This window comes from Thalassophryne amazonica, chromosome 3 (assembly GCF_902500255.1).
Source record: "Thalassophryne amazonica chromosome 3, fThaAma1.1, whole genome shotgun sequence".
In the NCBI taxonomy this organism is placed as follows: Eukaryota; Metazoa; Chordata; class Actinopteri; order Batrachoidiformes; family Batrachoididae; genus Thalassophryne; species Thalassophryne amazonica.
The window spans coordinates 79,511,134-79,534,535 of record NC_047105.1 but is presented as its reverse complement, the minus strand read 5'-3'; the positions used below and the strand labels follow the sequence as shown (position 1 = coordinate 79,534,535).

The 23,402-nt window shown below is 42.6% G+C and overlaps 1 long non-coding RNA gene across 1 annotated transcript; it reads right to left on the bottom strand.

Moving 5' to 3' along the window:
* Window positions 1–1,476: 1,476 nt before the first annotated feature.
* On the bottom strand, window positions 1,477–19,167 carry LOC117507956. The gene is made up of 3 exons (XR_004559903.1): window positions 19,157–19,167; window positions 2,069–2,073; window positions 1,477–1,644 (listed from the first exon to the last, which is right to left on the bottom strand). It is a non-coding gene; the product is annotated as an uncharacterized LOC117507956 (long non-coding RNA).
* Between the last annotated feature and the right edge of the window lie 4,235 nt (window positions 19,168–23,402).

Below are 23,402 nucleotides of genomic sequence, written 5' to 3'. Positions count from 1 at the left end.
GATAGCTAACACTGCCCAAAACGATGAGATTTAGACACCAAGCTGACCTGAAATGAACCATTGTACATTAAATTGACTTTACTGACAAGTCTGACCCCTTTGAAAAGTGACCAAATTACATGCACAAGGTCTGTTAGAAAAGTATCGGACCTTTTTATTTTTTTCAAAAACCATATGGATTTGAATCACGTGTGATTGCATCAGCCAAGCTTGAACCTTCGTGCGCATGCGTGAGTTTTTTCACGCCTGTCGGTTGCATCATTCGCCTGTGAGCACGCTTTGTGTGAGCAGTGGTCTACCCCTCTCGTCGGATTTTTATTGCAAATAAAATGTCTGAACGACTTTCAGATGGCTTTCAGATGGCTTTCGGTGGCTTTTCAGTCAGGTGACTATCCGACAAATTGTGGATGAGATGGACATGCCAGAACATGTCCTGTGAGGCTTCATCACGGCGTTGTTTTGCGCCATGCGGCACCGCCGCGATGCGCGGAATTCCTCCGCTCCTCTTTCCATGACAAAAACTCCTGTAACAGTGGAATGTGCCGTTCATTTCCAAACTGGACGCTGTGTTGATCCGGGACGTCATGTGACTAGCACAGGAATTGCGGAAGACGTGGACATCAGCACTTTTTCGGCACATTGAGACAGACGTGCGGAGGAATTCTGCGCGTCGCGGCAGTGCCGCATGGCGCAAAGCAATGCCGTGCTGAAGCCTCACAGGACAAGTTCTGGCATGTCCAGGCTCATCCACAATTTCTCGGATAGTCACATGACTGAAAAGCCACCAAAAGCCATCTGAAGCGCATCCCTCCGCTTCTCTTTCCATGAAAAAAACTCCTGTAACAGTGGAATGTGCCGAAAAAGTACTGATGTCCACGTCTTCTGCCATTTTTGTGTAAGTCAGACGACGTCCCGGATCAACAAAGCCTTCACGTTGGAAATGATCTGGTTGATTCAGCCTGTCGATCGACGCTCGGAGCGCGGCGCGCTCTCAGACGCTGTGGCGGTCTTTAAACCAGCTGGAGCAGTCCTTAATCTGTGTAATCCCCATAAAATGGTCCCTGAAAGCCATCTGAATTTTCCGAATGGTGTCCACCTGGAGGTCTCTCACAGTTTCTGGAAAAATGTGATGCAGCAAAGCTCCAAATCGTTCAGACATTTTATTTGCAATAAAAATCCGACAAAGGGGGTGGACCAGTGCTCACACAAAGCCTGCTCACAGGCGAATGACGCAACCGACAGGCGTGAAAAAACTCACGCATGCGCACAAAGGTTCAAGCTTGGCTGATGCAACCACACGTGATTCAAATCTATATGGTTTTTGAAAAAAATAAAAAGGTCCGATACTTTTCTAACAGACCTCGTATTAGTATTGAGCTCGGTGATGTTTTCATCAGCCAGAAATGGCCACCAGAGGTCCCTCGGTGTAAAGTCCGTGGCAACCCATAGTCTCCTTCAAGTATGGACACTCAAATTTTGAGGACTGCCTACGTGACACAAATTTACCACACAGTACTATAATGTTTGTATTTCTTAATGATTGGTGTAAATGAAGTCCAAGACATAATCAGAAACTCAGAAATGTTCATGCACCCATTACTTACTTGTTTCAAGAAAACTGCTTGTAAAAGTGATGATTTATTACTTATATTTGGAATATATTGCAGACCTTAAAAGACATGTCGCACTGAAATCATAACAATTTAGATTTAAGCTGTTCGTGACCATCCAATGATCCACCGGGATTACTTTGTGCACTTCAGTGACCGGTTTCAAAGTATACGGCATTCGCAACAGACAGCTATGGAGATGTCCGAAAACAAATTATTCATGAATACTCGGGTGTTTCTGACAGGTAACATCATTACTAGAAGTGTCCTGGCATACGCTTCAATGGAATGTTTCTGCTAACGTTAAGAACTGAGGCACAGATTAATTAATTAGTTTACACAAGTGTGATGTTGTGTTATGATGACACTCATTTTTAAGTGATAACTGTTGATTTTGATTCATTCATGGTAAAAGGAAAACGTTAAAAACGCTAATAAGTGTTGTATATAACTGTGACAAAATCTAATAAATATATATATCTGTGTCATCATGTTGCCTGTACAAATATCACGGAGACATTCCACGTCCATTAAGCGGCAATAAACAGCTAACATGCGGGTTAAAACAGCATAACAGCCGTTTTAACCCACATGCTGTTTTTAAGGGATTATTCAACATTAATTATCTTTTAAAAAGTTCCTTAGCGAGACTGACAGTTAATGACATTTGAGAGAGTCTACAAGCTTAATACAGATTATACGAGGGCTGTCAATAAAGTAATGTTCCTTTTTATTTTTTTCAAAAACTATATGGATTTCATTCATATGTTTTTACGTCAGACATGCTTGAACCCTCGTGCGCATGCGTGAGTTTTTCCACGCCTGTCGGTGAAGTCATTCGCCTGTGAGCACTCCTTGTGGGAGGAGTCGTCCAGCCCCTCGTCGGAATTCCTTTGTCTGAGAAGTTGCTGAGAGACTGGCGCGTTGTTTGATGACGCCGCCTGAGAGCGCTACACGACGTCTCGCACCGTGAAAAGTCCTTAAAGCGACAGAATCACCTCAAAATCTCACGTCAAGCATGTCTGACGTAAAAACATATGAATGAAATCCATATAGTTTTTGAAAAAAATAAAAAGGACCGTTACTTTATTGACAGCCCTCGTATATTGTTCAAATTCAGCCAGACGTCCGTCTAAATTGGGAGTTAAAACAGCTGCTGCTGTTAAAACAACGCGCGCCCGCGCGCACACACACACACACACACACACACACACACACACACACACACACACACACACACACACACACACACACACACACACACACACACACCATATCCACAGACTCTCTCAAAGTAAAAAAAATACTTTCATTGAAAGCATCACTGAAAAGAAAACAAAGTCAAATCAAAATCAAATCAATTTTATTTATATAGCGCCAAATCACAACAAACAGTTGCCCCAAGGCGCTCTATATTGCAAGGCAAGGCCATACAATAATTACGGAAAACCCCCAACGGTCAAAACGACCCCCTGTGAACAAGCACTTGGCGACAGTGGGAAGGAAAAACTCCCTTTTAACAGGAAGAAACCTCCAGCAGAACCAGGCTCAGGGAGGGGCAGAGGGAGAGAAGCAGGAAAAAGACATGTTGTGGAGGGGAGCAGAAAGTAAAAGATGAAAAAAATTAACATTCCTCACCCCAGTGTAAAGATTTACAAATTAGTCTAGAACAAAAAGAAGCCCTCACGCACACGATTGCAATTGCGATGGCCAGCCATGGAATGGTCCACTCGTCGTCACTCGGCTCCACAGCCAGAGATCATTTTCAAGTTCAACTCGGCCCAAGAATAATGTCCAGGTCCACTCGCTCTCAGGTTTTGATCACAGCTCTGCCTTCAACTCGAATTCTGTCTGGATTGTGGCACATTAGAGAGTCCATTATATCCTAAAAATAGCATCTTCTGAGTTTTTCCAATACGAGACATACATCTGCGTGTCCAGGCACGTCGATGATCACAGCAGCAGTAAAACCAGCAGCTGTGACACAAACAGCAGCATCACGATACTTTAAGTTCCAAAATCCGACAGACTCTGAAAAAGTTAAGAGTTTCTGGGAGAAGTGTGTCGTCTCTTCTGTAAATCCGAGCCGCTGATTTCAAAGAAAAGCTCAGAAGCTTCATTATTGGACATAACCGCATTTGTTTCCCTCTGTCTGTCTCTGCCTGGGATGTTTCTGTTTTGCTATTAATTACATCACACGCAGAGATATGCCGAGAATTGCAGAGAATTGCCAAGTGAGATGTTTTCCGGAAATGCACCTGTTTCCTCGCTTCCGGACAGGAATAAAACACAGCAGAAACCACTAATTATGAGCGCATATGCGCAGGGAGACTTACAATAATGAATACTTGATGTTGTGTTGCTAACTGGGATGTTAAAAAGCCTGCAACATGTACTTTAAATGCAGGAATGGATTTATATTAACAAATGAAATGAAAGACATCAGAGGGTTTGATGCATACCTGAGCACCAAAATATAAATGTACAAGTAAATATACATATGTCTGTAATGGTGTTTTTGACTATGCTATGACTTCATCATATGACCTCTGTTTGACTTGATTATTTTGTTGCTCAGTACATGCTTTCTTTCGTCCATCTAGGCTTCTTGGTTGTTGAGATATTTGAAAAAGTGTTTTTGGACCATGTTTTTGACCTTGACGTCTGACTTAACTACTCCAAAATCTAATCCCCTCTAGATATGTTTTGGGTTACCTTGTCCAGATACACAGACCAATAACAACAATTTCCTGCTATCGCCAACACATAGGATAATGAAGTTGACTACACAGATTATGACATATCTTGGGTTCATGCGGTCTGCAATGAAACAGAGGTTAGAGTAAATGTAATAATCATTCATTCATTCCTTGTCTATGCCCAGTCAAGGGTCACAGAATCACAGTTTTTAATTTGTATTTTCCATATCGTGCAGGCTTTTCTGGTCTGGGGTTGTACTATTTTTTTGCACCATACTGTGTGCCACTTTTTGATGTTGATATGGGCAGCTCGTGTGTAAGAGTGAAGACAATAAGACCAACTTATTTTTGAGTTTCAAAATAAAGCACAACAACTGTGTCCCATTTCTTTCACTATAAGGTGAAACATTTTAAATACAAACAACATGTATGGCCTCATAACAAATTCATATGATCAAGAGTTCTTCTAGATATCTCTGTGTGCATCAGATTTTTATGTCTGTCTGTGTGGTTCATTGTCTCTATTTAAGCCATTGATTTCTCCTTATGGCGTACACAACGCTGAAGAAGGCTACAAAGATGGAGTGATGAATAGCTACTGTCCTCAAGAGGCATGCTTGTTTTCTCATCTCTCTTTGATGAGGTCACCAACAAGGCATTGAGGCAGAGGTCACAGATCTTTATAGATCGACATAAAAAGAAAACACAAAAAACTCACTTCTCTCTGTTCAGTAGGTCTCCAGCTACAATTACTCATAAATTGTGGCCACTAGCCATGTCAACCTTAACATAAATCCAATTTTTTTCCCCACATAGATTGTCTGACACACACACATGCACACACAATAACGGCACACAAATACAGACAGGTTACTACACTTCCATTCATCCTTAATCAGAAATACAAAAAAAAAAAGTTGGCATTTTGTCAAGCTGTACCCTGTCTGGTCTCACTTTCGTATGCTGTATAATCCCAGAAATCCCCACACATACTGGGCATTTGTTTCAGTGCATGTGTTCATGTGTGCATCGAGGGGTCAGACGTCAGTCAGTGAGGGGATGAGGAATCTTCATCAAGCACACAACCAAATTCCAGCAACACAAAGATGTATCTGTACATGTGCAGCAGCATGGCTTTGAGAGGCACACTGAAAGGTGAAAATGTTGGCCTCTGTGTGAGTGCATGTCAAATGCATGTTCCTCTATCCCTGTTTTTTCCCTCTTTTTTCCCTCTGTTCAAGAATTCTTTCTTCAGCATGCAGCCATTCTAATGCATAGGTGGATCCAGAGGGGAGCTGGGGTGATCAGTGCCCCCCACGCCAGAATTTGATGACAGCATCAATTTTCTTTCAAATTCTTGCCTTCTACCTTGATATACAGTAGTGTTCAGAATAATAGTAGTGCTATTAGACTAAAAAGATTAATCCAGGTTTTGAGTATATTTCTTATTGTTACATGGGAAACAAGGTACCAGTAGATTCAGTAGATTCTCACAAATCCAACAAGACCAAGCATTCATGATATGCACACTCTTAAGGCTATGAAATTGGGCTATTAGTAAAAAAGTAGAAAAGGGGGTGTTCACAATAATAGTAGTGTGGCATTCAGTCAATGAGTTTGTCAGTTTTGTGGAACAAACAGGTGTGAATCAGGTGTCCACTATTTAAGGATGAAGCCAGCACCTGTTGAACATGTTTTTCTCTTTGAAAGCCTGAGGAAAATGGGACGTTCCAGACATTGTTCAGAAGAACAGCGTAGTTTGATTAAAAAGTTGATTGGAGAGGGGAAAACTTATACGCAGGTGCAAAAAATTATAGGCTGTTCATCTACAATGATCTCCAATGCTTTAAAATGGACAAAAAAACAGAGTCGCGTGGAAGAAAACAGAAAACAACTATCAAAATGGATAGAAGAATAACCAGAATGGCAAAGGCTCACCCATTGATCAGCTCCAGGATGATCAAAGACAGTCCAGAGTTACCTGTAAGTGCTGTGACAGTTAGAAGACGCCTGTGTGAAGCTAATTTATTTGCAAGAATCCCCCGCAAAGTCCCTCTGTTAAATAAAAGATGTGCAAAAGAGGTTACAATTTGCCAAAGAACACATCAACTGTCCTAAAGAGAAATGGAGGGATATTTTGTGGACTGATGAGAGTAAAATTGTTCTTTTTGGGTGCAAGGGCCACAGACAGTTTGTGAGACGACCCCCAAACTCTGAATTCAAGCCACAGTTCACAGTGAAGACAGTGAAGCATGATGGTGCAAGCATCATGATATGGGCATGTTTCTCCTACTGTGGTGTTGGGCCTATATATCGCATACCAGGTATCATGGATCAGTTTGGATATGTCAAAATACTTGAAGAGGTCATGTTGCCTTATGCTGAAGAGGACATGCCCTTGAAATGGGTGTTTCAACAAGACAATGACCCCAAGCACACTAGTAAACAAGCAAAATCTTGGTTCCAAACCAACAAAATTAATGCCTCGCAGATGTGAAGAAATCATGAAAAACTAAATACTAGTTTAGTGATTCACAGGATTGCTAAAAAAGCAGTTTGAACATAATAGTTTTGAGTTTGTAGCATCAACAGCAGATGCTACTATTATTGTGAACACCCCCTTTTCTACTTTTTTTTTTTACTAATAGCCCAATTTCATAGCCTTAAGAGTGTGCATATCATGAATGCTTGGTCTTGTTGGATTTGTGAGAATCTACTGAATCTACTGGTACCTTGTTTCCCATGTAACAATAAGAAATATACTCAAAACCTGGATTAATCTTTTTAGTCACATAGCACTACTATTATTCTGAACACTACTGTATGTGGCATCTACAGTCTTATTTGTCCCATGCAGTCACAAAGAAGTTACAGGATCAACAATGTATTTTGTGCAAGAGTTCTCAAAATACAGTGTACAGACTTTTTTGTAACATTGTGCAGAAATGCTAGTTATATTTTCAGGTCTAATTTCTTATTCTCTTATCTCATTCTAAACATTACAAATTATTTTTCCAGCATCCCACATAAGGAATTTCAAAATTGTAGTTCTGAAATTTTCTGGAGATGTAGTTACAGTACTGTGACCGTAGGACCTTTGTGGCTGGGACGGCGGTGGGATCGAACTAAAGTCCATTCCTCTACCACGTCAGCCAAAGGGGAATCTCCCCCCCCCCCTTTTTTTTAAGGGGAATTCCCCATTAGCCAAGCTAACGGGAATGTCTTTTCAATCATGGCCCAGGACCTTCATCCTGCTACAGTACCTTCACCAATAAATAGAGATGAGTAGAAGCTATGTGATCATGTTTACATCTGTGCACCAAACCCCCCGAGTGAAGTAAGGCTAGGACAGTGTCTCGGCTGTTCATTTGAGAGTGGCTTGTGACGATGGTCAACTCAGGGCCAAATTTCACACAGAGCATGGAAAAAAAATAATCCAAGCCAGCAAGAACCCAGAAGAGCTTTCCTGACTGATGTGCTGTGGTACACATTGTGATATACCACTTAAGTGTGCGGTGTCCAACCGTAATGCAAACTATGTTTTAAAACTTTTTATGCAACAATGTATGGGGTTGTCAAAGATATATGGGTAGGCAGCAGTTTACTTCAAGAAGAATTTTTTAACCTCTGGTCTGTATATGTCACTCCCGTATGATTCTAAGCAGGCTTATCAATCAATCAATCAACTCTTTTTTTATATAGCGCCAAATCACAACAAACAGTTGCCCCAAGGCGCTTTATATTGCAAGGCAAGGCCATACAACAATCATGAAAAACCCCAACGGTCAAAACGACCCCCTGTGAGCAAGCACTTGGCAACAGTGGGAAGGAAAAACTCCCTCCCAACAGGAAGAAACCTCCAGCAGAACCAGGCCCAGGGAGGGGCAGTCTTCTGCTGAGACTGGTTGGGGCTGAGGGAAAGAACCAGGAAAAAGACATGCTGTGGAGGGGGGCAGAGATCGATCACTAATGATTAAATGCGGAGTGATGCATACAGAGCAAAAAGAGAAAGAAACAATGCATCATGGGAACCCCCCCACAGTCTACGTCTAAAGCAGCATAACCAAGGGATAGTCCAGGGTCACCCGATCCAGCCCTAACTATAAGCCTTAGCGAAAAGGAAAGTTTTAAGCCTAATCTTAAAAGTAGAGAGGGTATCTGTCTCCCTGATCTGAATTGGGAGCTGGTTCCACAGGAGAGGAGCCTGAAAGCTGAAGGCTCTGCCTCCCATTCTACTCTTACAAACCCTAGGAACTACAAGTAAGCCTGCAGTCTGAGAGCGAAGCGCTCTATTAGGGTGATATGGTACTACGAGGTCCCTGAGATAAGATGGGACCTGATTATTCAAAACCTTATAAGTAAGAAGAAGAATTTTAAATTCTATTCTAGAATTAACAGGAAGCCAATGAAGAGAGGCCAACACGGGTGAGATATGCTCTCTCCTGCTAGTCCCCGTCAGTACTCTAGCTGCAGCATTTTGAATTAACTGAAGGCTTTTTAGGGAACTTTTAGGACAACCTGATAATAAAGAATTACAATAGTCCAGCCTAGAGGAAATAAATGCATGAATTAGTTTTTCAGCATCACTCTGAGACAAGACCTTTCTGATTTTAGAGATATTGCGTAAATGCAAAAAGGCAGTCCTACATATTTGTTTAATATGCGCTTTGAATGACATATCCTGATCAAAAATGACTCCAAGATTTCTCACAGTATTACTAGAGGTCAGGGAAATGCCATCCAGAGTAAAGATCTGGTTAGACACCATGCTTCTAAGATTTGTGGGGCCAAGTACAATAACTTCAGTTTTATCTGAGTTTAAAAGCAGGAAATTAGAGGTCATCCATGTCTTTATGTCTGTAAGACAATCCTGCAGTTTAGCTAATATCATAAGAATATATGCAATTTTTTAATATTACAGCTGAGATTTGCTGATCCCTTTCCTGTTCTCAAAGATCAACAGGGTAACACAAAACAGGGCCACAGAACAGCAATAATAACTGTGAGAGCGACACATACCATCTAAGCGAGTGCTTGTGACAGCAACAAAGACACCAACAAGGACAGTGAGGAGAAAGAGTGAAAAACAACATGCAGACTAACGAACAAGCAGACCACAGATCATGTCCACCTAAGGAGGAAGCCAGGACAGCAGTTGCATGCCTGAGGATTATGCACAATTTCATATGAATTACTGTGTATTTTGAGAAAACAATAAATGTTTATGTGCACATACACAGTGAGGCAAATAAGCATTTGGTCCACTCACCAAGTTTTCCCACTGACAAAGAATGGAGAGGTCTGTAATTTTTATCATAGGTACAATTTATCTGTGAGAGACACAATCTAATTTTTTTTAGAAAATCACATTTTATGATTTTAAAAAATAATTTGCTTTTTATTGCATAAAATAAGTATTTGATACAATAGAAAAACAGACATTATTTGGTACAGAAACCTTTGTTTGCAATTACAGAGGTCAGACGTTTCCTGTAGTTATTGACCGAGTTTGCACACACTGCAGTAGGGATTTTGGTCCACTCCTCCATACAGATCTTCTCCAGATCTTTCAGGTTTGGAGTTTCAGCTCCCTCCAAAGATTTTCTATTGAGTTCAGCTCTGGAGACTGGCCAGGCCAGTCCAGGACCTTGAAATGCTTCTTACGGAGCCACTCCTTAGTTGCCCTGGCTGTGTGTTTGGGGTCATTGTCATGCTGGAAGACCCAGCCACGATCCATCTTCAATGCACTTATTGAAGTAAGGAGGTTGTCTCCTGATACTTGACCCCATCCATCCTCCCTTCAATATGGTGCATTCGTCTGGTCCCCTTTGCAGAAAAGCACCCCCAAAAATGATGTTTCCACCCCCATGCTTCACGGTTGGGATGGTGTTCTTGGGGTTGTTCTCATCCTCCAAACATGGTGAGTGGAGTTGTATTTTGGTCTCATCTCACCACATGACCTTCTCCCATGTCTCCTCTGGAACATCCAGATCGTTACTGGTGAACTTCAAATGGACCTGGACATGTGCTGGTGTGAGCAGGGGGACCTTGCGTGACCTGCAGGATTTTAAACCATGACGGTGTAGTGTGTTACTAATGTAATCTTTGCAACTGTGGTCCCAGCTCTCTTCAGGTCATTGACCAGGTCTTCCTGTGTAGTTCTTGACTTTCTCAGAATCATCCTTACCCCACGAGGTGAGATCTTGCATGGAGCACCAGACCGAGGAAGATTGACAGTCATCTTGTGTTTCTTCCATTTTCTAATAATTACACCAACAGTTGTTGCCTTCTCACCAAGCTGCTTGCCTGTTGTCCTGTAGCCCATCCCAGCCTTGTGCAGGTCTACAGTTTTGTCCCTGGTGTCCTTAGACAGCTCTTTGGTTTTGGCCATGGTGGATAGGTTAGAGTGTGATTGACTGAGTGTGTAAATATACGTCTTTTATACAGGTAACGAGTTCAAACAGGTGCAATTAATACAGCAAAACTGTGCAGAATAGAACTGCCACCTTATCGTGGTGGGGGAGTTTGCGTACCCGGATGATCCTAGCAGCTATGTTGTCGGGAGCTTTGTGCCCCTGGTAGGGTCTCCTAAGGCAAACAGATCCTAGGTGACGGGTCAGACTAAGGGCAGTTCAGAAGCTCCCATGACCAGTACAAATTCAAGGACCGAGATCTCGCCCTGTATGGCAGAGCCAGGGCCCCACCCTGGAGCCAGGCCTGGGGTTGGGGCTCGCGCACAAGCACCTGGTGGTTGGGCCTTAGCCCACGGTGCCTGGCCGGGCTCAGCCCGAAAGAGCGATGTGGGTTCACCACATGCAGATGGGGCCATGGGGGTCGGGTGCAGAGAGGATTGGGTGGCAGTCGAGGGCGGGTGGCCCGGCGGCCCGGTCTGCGCTCACAGCCCCTGGCTGTTGAGACATGGAATGTCACCTGGCGGGGGTGGAAGGAGCCTGAGCTTGCACTGGGGTGGTTTGCAGCCGAGTGTGAAGTGTCCGTGATGAAAATCAGCACCTCCAAATCTGAGGCCATGGTTCTCGACCGGAAAAATGTGCCTTGCCTCAAGTGGAGGAGTTTAAGTATCTCTGGGTCTTTTTCACGAGCGAGGGACGGATGGAGCATGAGATCGATAGACAGATCGGTGCAGCGTCTGCAGTGATGCAGTCACTGTATCAGACCGTCGTAGTGAAGAGAGAACTGAGCAGGGGAGCAAAGCTCTCGATTTACCGATCGATCTACGTTCCAACCCTCACCTATGGTCATGAGATTTAGCTCATGACCGAAAGAACGAGATTGTGAGTACAAGCGGCCGAGATGAGTTTCCTCCGCAGGGTGGCTGGGCGGTCCCTTAGAGATAGGGTGAGGAGCTCGGTCACTCGGGAGGAGCTCGGAGTCGAGCCGCTGCTCCTCCACGTGTAAAGGAGCCAGCTGAGGTGGCTCAGGCATCTTTTCCGGTTGCCCCCTGGACGCCTCGCTGGAGAGATGTTCCGGGCACGTCCCATTGGGAGGAGGCCCCGGGGAAGACCCAGGACACGCTGGAGGGACTCCGTCTCTCGGCTGGCTTGGGAACACCTCGGGGTTCCCCCGGAGGAGCTGGGGGAGGTGTGTGTGGATCGGGAGGTCTGGGCGGCTTTGCTTGAGCTGCTGCCCACCCCGACCCCACTCCGGATAAAGTGGAAGAAAATGGATGGATGGATGAATTATTTAAAAATCATACAATGTGATTTTTTTTTTTTTTTTTTTAGATTCTGTCTCTCACAGTTGAAGTGTACCTATGATAAAAATTACAGACCTCTCCAATCTTTGTAGGTGGAAACGCTTGCAAAATTGACAGTGGATCAAATACTTATTTGCTTCATTATTTGTGTGAAAGCTATCAATCAGTGTGCCAAATGTGATAGAAGCATGATAAAGTGAATGGTGGTGAGAAGTTGCATCCATGCAACGCGGCCCCAAAGCCAGGCAGGACAGCTCAGCAATGACAAGTGCAAGAGAATAGTCTGCCTCCATGAAGAAGGACATGCACAGGGACAGGACCATGACAGCTTCCCGCCAGGACGAGAATCAATCACGAGGTATCTTACACTGACAATCTCATGAAAAAGTACATCCAAATCCCCCCACACACAGGACTGAAGCTGCCCCACGAGCATTAGACATAGAACACAAACCCAGCCTCCTGGCCATGAAATGGAGTTTGGGCAGGAGTAAATTTTTGAGCTCTGTTTTTACATGAGAAAGGCACAGACATGTATGTGAATGAGCACATGTTTTTGACCCTTGCGTGTGTGTGTGTGTTTGTGTGTTTTAAGTGTTTGCATGTGTGTGTGGCCTTATTGTGCTTGGCTGTGGAACGCAGAGGTCAAGAGGAGCTGACCTCCCCCTCAGGCCTGAGTGTGGTGAGAAGGAGGAGCAAAGAGGTGAGATCATGAGACATAAAAACATATACATACAGCTTCTTTTTTTTTTTATAGTATTTTTGATCATTTTTGCCATTATTACTATTAGCTCTCATCACATTTTACTTACTTGGTTACTTAGCAGAGAAACTGCCATGTACTGTTTTAATCAGTCAAAACAAGGTTAGACTTTTTTTTTTTACTGAGTTGAAAGAAGTAATTTTCAAGACTGCAAATGTAACTTTTTTGTTTATCCCTCTTTCAAATGTAACCAACCATACCTGCCTGATGTTTTTCTGCAATGTTTTACAGTGTAATATGCAATTCTAATGGATTATCATTGGCTTTTAATTGTTGTTTCATTGTTAACATCAGATAACTGTCCATTTTTTTTCATTTATCTTTTGTTCATTTGAATGTTCATCTTACTTGCCATGAAAAGCTGCACTGTGAAGCTGCAGTATGTGCAGTGATGTCACTGCATCTCTGGTCTCGAATACCTTTATGACCTCGAGGGATGATCTCTACCCACCCCCATCTAATTGTTTACTGTAGTCAAACTCAAAACACTGCTATTCACCTTATTCAGGAAGTCAGGGTGGGCAGCTCCATTTTGTCAAGCAACTTCCCATTTGTCACTGCGTCTGATGATTAGCTACGTGGGAACATAGCACGCTAGAAGTGTCCAAACATGAGCAGCATTAATTGTTCAGTTCTTGGGTGCCATAACAACTGGAAGAAGAGGAAACTATCGCTTTCAGAATGATGTTTTGAACATGGAAAGCAGAGATCTGAATGCTGTGGACAAGCGTTTAACTTGTTCCCTCCTCCATCGAAAGTCGAGGATCTCCAGTGCTGGCTAAAGGCGCTGAATTTGAAAAATCCACCCAAACGTCCCTATGTCTGCTCTTTTCATTTTATGGAGAAAAAACCCACACCACTGGATCTTTACCCAGAGAAATGGTTGGACTATAACACTCCGTTGAAGAAGCCACGGCGGATGCAAGTGAGACAAACGATTAAGCTGTGTTTGTAGCGTTAGCTGCTATCTAATTCACTCATTTTCTGGCATTTGATACAAACAAGCACTACATGAAATAACACCATACGTATATTAATGTTATGTAATCTTGGTGTTACCGTGGTACTACTTGTTGGGTAGTATTTTAACTTGATTGTGCTTTTATACGACGCAAAGCTCGTAGTTCCTCATAGCCAAGCCGTCCACGCGGAGTGACAACACAAAGTAGTTAAAAATAATGGAGGGCCACTTTTTCATGTCATCTTCCCACTCTGTGATGACCCGTGGGTGAGCCAGAGTCGTTCCCTTTGAGCTTTTCAAAAAGGTTTTTGTTTCTACCCATGGAATGACTTCCTATATTCTATATTGAAAACACCGCTCACCGGAAGTCCTAAGACAAAACGGAAATGCCTCTGTTGTAAAAGTGGGCAGGGCTGAATAAGGTGAATATTCCTCATCATGTCAGTTTTTAATGTTTTTATAGTTTAATAGTTTCAGCTTATTGATGATGACTGTCTTGTTTTCCTCTAAATAGTTCAAAGGTTTGCTGAAAACCCAAAACAGCTAATTGTGTAATACATGACTTACTGTAACTACTTGACAGTCACACTGGATATGGATGTGTTGATGTTGTGCTGTATGTGCGTCTACTCCAACCTGTAGGACTGAGAAACTTTGACTGTAAATATCAGACATCCATATCAAGTTTTTGATTAAGCAACCCACACAATAAGGTGAGTAAATGTACACTCAAAGGTAAGGGAAGTTAAGGTAAGGTCGTGCCTTAGTCTAATGATGGTGGATGTTCGAGACCCACCATTTCTCGGACATGGCATACGAAGGCTGGTGCCTATCTTCTCTCCCTTCACCACCTTCACCTTCCCCAACTCTAAAAAGAGTGAGGTCTCCATTTGCTGCTGGTTTGACAGAGAGAGTGTTTCAGTCATTGGTCCAATATACACTCACAGGCTGCTTCAAAAGGTATTGTTGAACTGCTCATTAAAGTAAATAGCTAATCAGCAAATCACTCAACCCATTTAGGCATGTAGACATCAAGAAGATCATCTGGAAGAACAATTTAAGTTGTGTTGAATGTAACATGGTTGTTGGTCCCAGGCATTTCTGTAGCACTTTTCCATCTGTTTCAAAGCACATTGACATGATTTTTCACACTCACCCATTCTCTCTCTCTCTCTCTCTCTCTCTCTCTCTCTCTCTCTCTCTCTCTCTCTCTCTCTCTCTCTCTCTCTCTCTCTCTCACACACACACACACACACACACACACACACACACACACACACACACACACACACACACACACACACACACACACATACCAATGTAAGGGTGCTTTCATGCGAAGTGCTCAACTGCACAGTACGAGCGAAGTGGAGATTAAAGTCCTTGCTCAAACGTACCTTTGTGATTTTACTGGGGGTGATTACGTCCACCAAGGATGCAATAAAATCATCTGCGTTTAATTTGAATTGAAATTAATTTATTTATTTTGGCACACAAACTCGACAATAACAAAAACTGATACACAAGACAATTCCACAGTGACATGTGTGACCAAAAAGGGGTGAGCCGATGCAAAGCTTATAAACACCCACCCCATATATACATACATACATACATACATATATACACATTACCAACCCCCAGAGCAAGCACACAGGCGACAGTGGTAAGGAAAAACTCCCTCTGATGTATTGAGGAAGAAACCTGAAGCAGACCAGACTCTAAGGGGGTGACCCTCTACTTGGGCCATGCTACAAACACATTTAACACTGGGAGGTCCAAGCTTTTCTCTTCTACCTGTAAAGCCCACGGAGAGTCAAATGACCCCAAGATCCCCCGTGGAGAGCTACTTCTGTTATGTAAACAAGGAAGTCTCAGAACACCTCAGGGGAGGGGCTGACTTGGCTAGCCACATTCTTGTGTTTGCATATTTGCTTAGCTGAAAGGGCTGCTGATTTGTGCTTAGGTGGATAAATAACTTTACCCTGGGGGAGAGATGAAATTTTGTTTTCTGAATTGTATTGAAATGCGACAGGTATACTTGTGGCAAATGCAGAAAAGACCTTCCATGGCAGTGTGGGGACTGTTAGTCATTGTGAGTGACTGTAACCTGTACCTATTGTATATATTTTGGTTTTTTGGTACATTTTGGTACATTTCAATAAAATCCAGGAAACAAAGTTTTCTTTTGGTGTGTTTTTTGGTACATTTCAATACAATTCAGAAAACAAAATTTCATCTCTCCCCCAGGGTAAAGTTATTTATCCACCTAAGCACAAATCAGCAGCCCTTTCAGCTAAACAGGCACACAGACAGAAAATATGCAAACACAAGAATGTGGCTAGTAAAGGCAGCCCTTCCCCTGAGTTGTTCTGAGACTTCCTTGTTTACATAACAGAAGTAGCTCTCCACAGGGGATCTTGGGGTCATTTGACTCTCCTGTGGGCCTTAGAGGTAGATTGGTCATTTGACCAGTCCTTGGCCTTGTGAGTGTTAATAACACAAACTCAAATCCCATTATCATAAACATCTAGTGAACCCATGTCTTCATCTACATACATAGATACATACATATATACATATACACACACACCAACATACACCTACATATAGATAATTACACACACACACACACATACAGTGAGGAAAATAAGTATTTGCACACCCTGCGATTTTGCAAGTTCTCCCACTTAGAAATCATGGAGGGATCTGAAATTTTCATCTTAGGTGCATGTCCACTGTGAGAGACATAATCAAAAAAAAAAATAAATAAAAAAAAATCCAGAAATCACAATGTATGATTTTTTTTAATAATTTATTTGTATGTTACTGCTGCAGATAAGAATTTGAACACCTGTGAAAATCAATGTTAATATTTGGTACAGTAGCCTTTGTTTGCAATTGCAGAGGTCAAACGTTTCCTGTAGTTCTTGACCAAGTTTTCACACACTGCAGCAGGGATTTTGGTCCACTCCTCCATACAGATCTTCTCCAAATCTTTCAGGTTTGGAGTTTCAGCTCCCTCCAAAGATTTTTTATTGAGTTCAGGTCTGGAGACTGGCCAGGCCACTCCAGGACCTTGAAATGCTTCTTACGGAGCCCCTCCTTAGTTGCCCTGGCTGTGTGTTTGGGGTCATTGTCATGCTGGAAGACCCAGCCATGCCCCATCTTCAATGCTCTTACTGAGGGAAGGAGGTTGTTTGCCAAAATCTCGCAATACATGACCCCATCCATCCTCCCTTCAATACGGTGCAGTCGTCCTGTCCCCTTTGCAGAAGAGCACCCCCAGAATATGATGTTTCCACCCCCATGCTTCAGGGTTGGGATGGTTTTCTTGGGGTTGTTCTCATCCTCTAAACATGGTAAGTGGAGTTGATTCCAAAAAGCTCTATTTTGGTCTCATCTGACCACATGACCTTCTCCCATGCCTCCTCTGGATCATCCAGATGGTCACTGGTGAACTTCATATGGGCCTGGACATGTGCTGGCTTGAGCAGGGGGACCTTGCTGCCCTGCAGGATTTATTGTGTGAGACTGGCGTTGTGTGTTCGCCACTCCTCTTGTTTTTCTCCAGTTTTTCTCATTTGTAACTTGGTTTTATTGCTTTTGAGTCTGATTTTTTTATCTTTGGTTATGCACTTGACGTGGTTCTTAGTCCTTCAGTGTGCATTTTTAACCATTTTTAATTGTGTAGTGCCTTTTTTGCACTGCATGACGCCGCACGTCACTCCCTCGGCTAGCGCGATGCTAAGCTACTCTGCAGCTGAGCTACGGAGACTGAACAACAATAATGTCCCTCGGGAGAAAGTTTGTATTCCATCGGACTGGGTCGTCTGTGCCGGTTATCTGGTCAGCTGAGCGCATCGGCGCTCGGCGCCCATGTCATCAGAGCGCTGCAGCTTCTGGGACTTGTAGTCCTGATGTGACGACAGTGGTTTCTGACACTCTCCGGGCGCTGGATGGAAAACGTGGAGTGGATTTTAAGCTACTCAGGCCTATTCAAAGATGTCAGTCTGTCAAACCGACAGAAGTCTTCAGTTTGGATCTCATTAACATCAGGTCACTGTCCTCAAAATCCCTGTTAATCAACGATCTAATTATGGATCATCACTTGGACATGATTGGGTTATGTGAAACCTGGCTCAAACCCAGAGCTGTTCTTCCTCTGAATGAGGCCTGCCCACCAGGGTACACATTTGGTCACATGTCTCGTGGTGCAAAGCAAGGCGGGGGTGTTGCTTTCATGTATAAATCCAGGTTTACCTTATTGACTGTTGGGGGTCATAAATATAATTTGTTTGCGCATCTGACTCTCCGCTCTGCTCATGATGCTACATATTGTCAGGGTCAGAAGTATGGAAATCAGTCATGTTATTTTGTCACTGTTTATAGGCCTCCTGGCCCATATTCTGAATTCTTAGATGAATTTGGTGCATTCATCTCTAGCCTGTCAGCTAGTGCGGACAACATTTTGATTATTGGTGACTTTAACATTCATATAAATAAGCCCTCTGATCCCCTTTGCAAGTCATTTATGGAACTTGTGGATGCCTTGGGATTCCAGCAATGCATTCAGGATTCAACGCACATTAGTGGAAATACCCTTGATTTGGTTCTCACACGTGGCCTTGCTATCACGAACATTGACATTTTGCCTCTTGCCTGGGTGGTCTCTGACCACTCATTTATTAGGTGTGCATTTATGTTGCCGCGTTTAGTGGACCAAAAGCCTTGTCTGTCTCTGCGGCAACGCATTAATCCCTCAACTATGACTGAACTCGAAGCCAGACTGCCTGAAATTTTGGCTTCAGGTTTGGAGAATGTTCAATCAGTGGATAGTCTTGCAGATGGCTTGAATTCAGCGCTCAAGGCTACACTGGATAAGGTTGCGCCTCCTCTTTTAAGGCCACACCTTCCCAGTGCGCAGTCGCCTTGGTTTAATGGTTACTTGCGTGACATTAGGCAGAAGGCTCAAGGTTTGGAACGGAAATGGCGTAGTTCTAAATTAGAGGTGTTCCACCTTGCATGGCGTGATGCTGTCTTAGATTATAAGCATGCACTACTGGCTACAAAGCGTGCCTATTATTCTGTTTTGATCAATAAAAACAAGCATAATTCAAAGTTTTTGTTTGAAACTGTAGCATTTCTCATTCATGGACAGTCACCTGTTATTCACTCTCCCTTTTCAGCACAGGACTTCTTGGACTATTTCGAGAAGAAAATTGAGGATATTAGGTTGAGCATATCTCAGCAGGCTTTGGTCCAGCAACCGCATACTGCTATGGAGGTGGATGCGCCCACTGAGGTGTTACCCAGATTTACAGATTTTGATGGTATCTCGCTAGGCGCGCTGACGAAGCTCATGACGTCTACTAAAAGCACAACCTGTTTATTTGATCCTATACCAACAAAACTGTTTAAGGACCTGTGGCCCACTCTTGGACCGACTGTGCTGGAAATTATAAATCTCTCATTAACTGTTCCTAAATGTTTCAAGTCTGCAGTGATTAAACCATTACTTAAGAAAACCAATCTTGACCCTAGTGTATTGAAAAATTATAGACTGATATCAAATCTATCATTTTAATCTAAAATCCTGGAAAAAGTGGTTTCGCAACAGCTCATGGACTACCTCACTGAGAATAATCTTTTTGAGCCACTGCAGTCTGCTTTTAGAAAATATCACTAAACAGAGACAGCACTTACTAAAGTAGTGAATGACCTTTTGCGAGCAATGGACTCAGATACCACTACAGTCTTGGTGCTGTTGGATCTTAGTGCTGCGTTTGATACTGTGGATCATCATATTTTACTCAATAGGCTGAAGAATCACTTTGGGATTACTGGAACTGCTCTTGCATGGTTGACATCATACCTGTCCAGTCGTTCTTACTGTGTATTGTGTAATGGCACCTCCTCTGATCGTAGGGACATGAAGTTTGGGGTCCCGCAAGGATCCGTTTTAGGCCCCTGCTTTTTTCCCTTTATGTAGCACCCCTTGGGAATATACTGCGGCGCTTTGGGATACCCTTTCATTGCTATGCTGATGACACTCAATTGTACATGCCAATAACTGCTGGTAATCTCATTCACATAAAATCTTTGGAAGATTGCCTTGTATCAGTAAGAAGTTGTATGTCTAGTAACTTCCTACTTTTAAATTCTGTTAAGACTGAAGTTATGGTTCTTGGTCCAGCAAGGTATCGGCATCAATTTGATCAGCTAGCACTTAGCTTAGGTTCGTGTGTTATACATCATACAGATAAAGTGAGGAACCTTGGAGTAATTTTTGATCCTACGTTGTCCTTTGATCTCCACATTAGAGACATTACGGGACTGCTTTCTTCCATTTGCGAAATATAGCGAAGATTCATCCCATCCTGTCTATGGCTGATGCTGAGACTTTGATTTATGCATTTGTCTCTTCTAGATTGGACTACTGTAATGCCCTATTTTCTGGCTTACCGCAGTCCAGGATTAGGGGTCTTCAACTGGCTCAAAATGCTGCTGCCAGACTTTTGACACAAAGCAGAAAGTTTGACCACATTACGCCCATTTTGGCGTCCCTGCACTGGCTTCCAGTTGCTGCAAGATCGGATTTTAAAGTACTGTTATTAGTTTATAAAATTGTTCATAGACTTGCACCTCCCTATCTGGCTGACCTGGTAAGCCCCTATGTACCGGCTCAGGGTGCAGGACTTCTGTGTGTTCCCAGGGTGAATAAAAAGTCTGCCGGTCACAGAGCTTTCTCCTACCGTGCTCCAGCTCTGTGGAACGATCTCCCAGCACACATTCGGCAGTCTGATACTGTGGAGACTTTTAAGTCACGTTTAAAGACTCATTTGTTGTCCCTGTTTTATCATTAGTGTTATGATGTGTTTTTATTCTTGTATTCTTTTATGGTCATCTTTTTATTGTGTTTTAAATTTTTAATTCAGTTTTTTGTTGTTGTTTTATGTTGTGTGAAGCGCCTTGAGACTAGTTTGTCGTGAATTAGCGCTATATAAATTAATAAATTTGAATTTGAATTTAAACCTTGAAAGCATCATGTGTTACTAATGTAATTTTTGTGACTGTGACCAGGTCCTCCTGTGTAGTTCTGAGCTTTCTCAGAATCATCCTTACCCCACAAAGTAAGATCTTGCATGGAATCCCAGACCGAGGGAGATTGACAGTCATGTTGTGTTTCTTCCACTTTCTAATAAATAATCATAACAATTGTTGTCTTCTACCAAGCTGCTTGCCTGTTGTCCTGTAGCCCATCCCAGCCTTGTGCAAGTCTACAGTTTTGTCCCTGGTGTCCTTAGACAGCTCTTTGGTCTTGGCTATGGTGGACAGGTTGGAGTGTGATTGACTGAGTGTGTGAACAGGTGTCTTTTAGACAGGTAACAAGTTCAAACAGGTGCAATTAATACAGGTAAAGAGTGCAGAACAAGAGGGCTTCTTAAAGAAAAATTAACAGGTCTGTGAGAGCCAGAATTCTTGCTGGTTGGTAGGTGTTCAAATACTTATTTGCAGCAGTAACATACAAATAAATTATTATAAAAATCATACATTGTGATTTCCGGATTTTTTTTTTCAGAATATGTCTCTCACAGTGGACATGCACCTAAGATGAAAAGTTCAGACCCGTCCATGATTTATAAGTTGGAGAACTTGCAAAACCGCAGGGTGTTCAAATACTTATTTTCCTCACTGTATATATATATATATATATATATATATATATATATATATATATATATATATATATATATATATATATATATATATATATATATATATATATATAATTTTTATTATACTGTATAATTGGACAATTTTTGTTATATACGAGGTCTGTGAGAAAAGTATCCGACCTTTTTATTTTATGCAAAAAATATATGGATTTGATTCATATGTTTTTACGTCAGCCAAGTTTGAACCTTCATGCGCATGTGTGAGTTTTTCACGCCTGTCAGTTGCGTCATTCACCTGTGGGCAGGCTTTGAGTGAGCACTGGTCCACCCCTCTCGTCGTTGTTTCATTGCGAGGAAATGGCGGATTTGGGCTTTGTTCCATCAGAATTTTTTAAGAAACTGTTAGAGACAGGCAGCTGGAAACCATTCGGAAAATTCACATGGCTTTCGGTGAAAATTTTATGGGCTTCACAGAGATTACGGAGTGTTACTACCGCTTTAAGGACGGCCCACAATGGCGCACGGCGCGCCGCGCTCTGAGCCGCGATCGACGGGCAGAAACCACCATTTCATTTCTAAACAGATTGCTGTGTCGATCCAGGACCGTCGTGTGCAATTTCTCTGGTTATCACAAGCGCTGGACATCAGCCATTTTCCGGCAGATTTCACTTTTAACAAGAGATTTTGTCATGGAAAGCCGCGCGGAGGCTTCGCTCGTCACGACGGATTCGCTGATGGAGCGAGACAAAGAACACCTCCGTTTTGGAGTGTTAGAGGACAAGTTGGGACATGCCTATCTCGGCTTTCAGTGGCTTACCAGTCGAGTGAGTATAAGAGAAATTGTGGAGAGCTGGGCACTCAAAAATGGAGGTGTTCTTTGTCTCGCTCCATCAGCGAATCCGTCGTGACGCGCGAAGCCTCCGCGCGGCTTTCCATGACAAAATCTCTTGTCAAAAGTGAAATCTGCCGGAAAATGGCTGATGTCCAGCTCTTGTGATAACCAGAGAAATTGCACACGATGGTCCCGGAGCCATACAGCAATCCGTTTAGAAATGAAATGGTCATTTCTGCCTGTCGATCGCGCGCCGTGCGCCATTGTGGGCCATCCTTAAAGCAGTAGTAACACGCCGTAATCTCTGTGAAGCCCATTAAAATTTTTACCGAAAGCCATGTGAATTTTCCGAATGGTTTCCAGCTGCCTGTCTCTAACAGTTTCTGAAAAAATTCTGATGGAACAAAGTCCAAATCATTCCGCCATTTCCTCACAATGAAACAACGATGAGAGGGGTGGAGCAGTGCTCACTCAAAGCCTGCCCACAGGCGAATGACGCAACCGACAGGCGTGGAAAAACTCACGCATGAGCACGAAGGTTCAGGCTTGGCTGACGTAAAAACATATGAATCAAATCCATATATTTTTTGCATAAAATAAAAAGGTTGGATACTTTTCTCACAGACCTCGTATATTGAGAAATATGTTTTCAAATTCAGAATATGCTAAATTTGCATCTTGCTTATTGTAAATGGGATTCCAATCCTGTAAAAGTAAATCATTTTTTTAAGGCAGTAATAGCTTCTTCAGCTTGCAGGTGCTTGCAATATTGTTTTTTCTCAGTACATTTTTTATTAAACTTTAAATCAGTTACTATAAAAATTGGTAAATGGTCACTAATATTATTAATTAATAAGTCACTTCGTGTTTTGGTATCGATATCATTTGTAAATATATTATCAATGAGAGTAGCTGAATGTGAAGTGATTCTTGAAGGCCTAGTAATTTTTGGATATAGATTTAGACTGTACATAGTGTTGATGAAATCCTCAGTTACTATATGCTGATACGAATTAAGGTGATGACTGTTAGCAGAATTCAATTTCAGTTCAGTTTATTTTATTTATATTGCACCAAGTCACAACAAAGCTGCCTCAAGGCACTTCACATGAGCAAGGTCTAACCTTACCAACACCCAAGCAAG